Raw genomic sequence first — 4,043 nt, 5'->3', positions numbered from 1 at the left:
TCAGGTTCCATTCCCTGATAGGTACACAGCAGCCAGGCACTCAAGTCAGAGAACAGGCTGCACATGTCTTTTTGTGTTTTTTATTTTTTGAAAGAACTTGGATAGGGTGAGGGTGAGCGTTAGGATACTTCCCTAAATTTCAACAACTGTAGTAGAGGACACTAAAACTGATTTATTCTCTCAGTGAAGATATACTGGTATTAAACAGGTACTCCCCAACAGGAGTATAGTCCTAAATGTACTAAATGAAAACTCTCTCAAATGAAGCTAAAGAAAGTCTCCAAGTCCAAGAGGCTGGCACTCACTGTATCCTGAATACTGTGTTGCCACCAGCAGTATCAGCCAGTTTCTGTACTCTATTTGCCTGTGCCCTGGAAGCTTAGATGATCTCTCTGCAAATCTTCAGGAGGCTAGGCCAGAGGTCACCCAGCCAAAGCAGAAGCAATGGACCTCAAAAAATAGGATTTTCTATCCTTTTCTTTTGAAGCATATCACAGGACACAGAGCCATAGTAATTACTATGTGGGTTATAGTCCACCTTCAGGTGCTGGACACTGGCACACCCTAAACAGGAAGTTGCCTCCCTATATAACCCTTCCCACTACTGGGAGTATCTCAGTTTTGTAGCAAAGCAATACACGTGTATACTAGAAAGAGGGACAGGACCTCTGAGACCCGTGATGTACTTCAAAAGAAAAGGATTTTACAGGTAAGCTGTTATAAAAATCCTATTCACTTTAATTGTACCTCACGGGACATAGAGCCATAGTAATTAATATGTGGGATGTCCTAGAGCAATGCCAACTGAGGGGAGGGAGACACAACCAAAGTAGGGCACCATGAGATCAGAGGATTTATACTGCTGCCTGCAGTACACTGCGCCCAAAGGCAACATCCTCATATCTTTTTACATCCACCAGATAGAATCGGGTAAATGTATGGATTGAAGACCAAGTTGCGGCCTTGCAGAATTGAGCCATGAAGGCTTGGTGATGCACTGCCCACGAAGCACTAACAGCCCTAGAGAAGTGTGCTTTGATTTGAGAGGGTAGAACTACCACTTTAAACCATAAGCTTGAATGATTACTTGTCGAATCCATTTAGAAATAGTAGGTTTCGATGCTGCCTGTCCTCTTTTAGGACCTTCAGGCAAAACAAAACATCTGTTTCCGAATCTGAGCAGACGCCTTTAAGTAGACTTTGACTGCTCTCACTACATCAAGAGAATGCAGTGATTTTTCTTCCATAGAACAGGGTTCTGGAAAAATGAAAGTAGAACAATATCCTGGTTTAGATAAAAACCTGATATTACCGTCGGTAAAAAGTTAGGATGAGGACGCAATACCACCTTATCCTTGTGAACAATAAACATATGGCTCTTTACAAGAAAGAGCAGCTAATTCTGATACCCTTCTTGCAGCAGATATGGTTACCAGAAAAAATTGTTTCCTTGTCAAAAAAGGACCAAGGGAATATGTCATATTGGCCAAAAAAAAAAAAAAAAGGCTGTTTTATAATGCCGACAAAACTAAATTCAAGTCCCAAGGGTTCAGGGGTTACCTAACCGGAGATTAAAGTGGAGGGCCACCCTGAAAAAAAAATCTTCACCAAAAATCCTAAAAAGAAATTTTAAAAAAACATTTGAAAAAAAAAATATTTTAAACTTACCTGAACCCTTGTTGCTAGGAAGTCTTCCTAATCTGCCTGGTCCTGTGTGTGTTCCCAGAAAACCACGGGGCCAGTCACAGATCGCCGCGCCGCTCGCGCGTGCGCAGTAGGAAACTGGCAGTGAAGCCGCAAGGCTCCACTGCCTGTTTCCCTTACCTAGAATGGCGGTGCCGGGACCCGAGAGCCGAGGGACGGGTCGGCCTCGGGCGGCCGACATCACGGGCACCCAGGAAAGGTAAGTCTACTTATTTAAATTCAGCAGCTACAGTGTTTGTAGCTGCAGACTTTAAAAAATTTTTTTAGCTGGCCGGAATCACGCTTTAAGCCGTGTTACCCCCTGAATAAAGTTACAAACCAAAGAATGCGAAGCAAGTGGTCATTGAAATAATACCAATAAGGCCGAGACCTGTCCTTAGAAAGCACTCAAGGCCAGCCTTATTTCTCACCCCATCTGCAAAAAGTCAAGGATTTTACCTCTGACATATTTCCTGGGGTACAACTCCTGGTTTCACACCAGGAGACATATGTTTCCCAGACTCCATAATATATAATTATGGAAGCCGGCTCCCTTGCATTAACCAAGGTAGAAACTACTGAACCTGACAGCCTCCGCTTCTTCAGAGTGTGGGTCTCAATAGCCAGACTGTTAAATTTAACGTTTGTAAAGTAGGATGGAACACCGGACCTTGCGAGAGAAGGTCTGGCCGTGATGGTAGGGTCCATGAGTCCCCCACTGCCATCTTTACGATCTCTGCATACCAAGATTTCCTGGGCCTCGCTGGGGGCCACAAGAATCAACAACTTCCCTTCCTGCTTGATCCTGCGATGAAGTCGTGGACGCAGGCAGAATAGGAGGGAATGCATAAATCAGTGAGAACCGATTCCACGGGAATAGCAAGGCACCTGTTCAAAATGCTAGCAGATCCTTTATTCTTGACACAAAGTTGTCGATTTCTTTGTTGAACCTGGACGCAAACAGATCTATGTCTGGGATCCCCCATTTTTGACATATTGACAGAAAGATATCGGGGTGAAGGAACCATTCTCACGGGAACAACTGCTGGCGACTCAAGTAGTCCGCCTGCCAATTTTCTATTCCTAGGATGAAGACTGCCGATAGGCAAAGTACATTGTTTTCTGCCCAAGATAGGATATGATTCACCTTTCTCTGGGCCGCACAACTTCTTGTGCCCCCTTGGTGATTAATATAGGCCATTGCTGTAGCATTGTCGATTGAATCCTGGCAGGACAATACCGTAAACTGAACGTTCAGGCCCTCAGGACCAAGAGCTCTGTCTGAATTTCTAAAATGTTAATGGGCAAGGCCATTTCTAATCTGGGCCACTTCTCTTGAACAGTTGCCTCTTCCAGGACTGTTCCTCAACCTAAACAAAAAAGGTTGACATATGTTGTTACCACTTCCCAGGTAACCGAAGGTAGGATTTTCCCCTTAGTAGATTTTTGGATATTAATCATAAACTGAGGCTCCGGCACACCCAGCCTACAGCACCTGGTATTTCCAGGTGGTCTCTCATCCGGGTACTAACCAGGCCCGACCCTGCTTAGCCTCCAAATCAGACGAGATCGGGTGCTATCAGGGTGATGTGGCCCTAGGCTTTGGAGTCAGACACATTGGGAATGTAGAGCTTGAACCCTTTGTTCCAAACCGATAGGATACTGTTTTGCAGCAGTCTCGAATGAAACTGAGCATAAGGAACGGCCTTGAATGAAGCCACCATCTTTCCCAACAACCTCATGCAAAGTTAAGTAGAAGAAATTCATCTTGCTTCGACCACCTAAATCAGTTACTTTATGGCGCTGATCTTTGCCTGGGGTAAGAATACCCTTTTCTGGGTGTACCTATGATCCAAGTATTTTAGCCTTCATGGTTTTAAAGAAGATTTCTCCTAGGTTGAGAATCCAACCTAGATATTCCAGGTAGTTGAATGTGGTGACCATACTTTGGTCTAAGTGGGCTACCAACTGGTCTATCAAGAACAGATTGTCTAGGTAAATCATAATCGTTATACCTTGGGCCCTTAATCTGGCTAGAAGAGGGGCCAGAACCTTTGTAAACACTTAAGGTGCAGTAGCTGGACCGGAAAGCAGAGCTGCATACTGAAAATGAAGATTTTCCACCTTGAAAAGTAGATATTACTAGTAAATGAGGAAATAGGCAAATGGAGGTATGAATCTTTGATGTCGATTGACGCCAGAAGTTCTCCTCCTTGTAGGAAGGGGATATCTGATAACTGAATTCAATTGACTCCATACAAAAAAAAGAGTGGTTATATTCAGGCCCGCCGCCGGCGATGTCCGTCTGGCCGGCCTGATTCTCCTTCGGGTCCTGGCAGACTCACTGTCGGGGACCGCGG

The 4,043-nt window shown here is 44.6% G+C and overlaps 1 pseudogene; it reads right to left on the bottom strand.

Moving 5' to 3' along the window:
• Positions 1–3,166: 3,166 nt before the first annotated feature.
• Positions 3,167–3,284, bottom strand: LOC141135906 (5S ribosomal RNA; annotated as a pseudogene).
• Between the last annotated feature and the right edge of the window lie 759 nt (positions 3,285–4,043).

The sequence above is a fragment of the Aquarana catesbeiana genome, linkage group LG03, assembly GCF_042186555.1.
Source record: "Aquarana catesbeiana isolate 2022-GZ linkage group LG03, ASM4218655v1, whole genome shotgun sequence".
Classification (NCBI taxonomy): Eukaryota; Metazoa; Chordata; class Amphibia; order Anura; family Ranidae; genus Aquarana; species Aquarana catesbeiana.
Note: the sequence above shows the minus strand (reverse complement) of the source record. Positions and strands in the feature narration are given on the sequence as shown.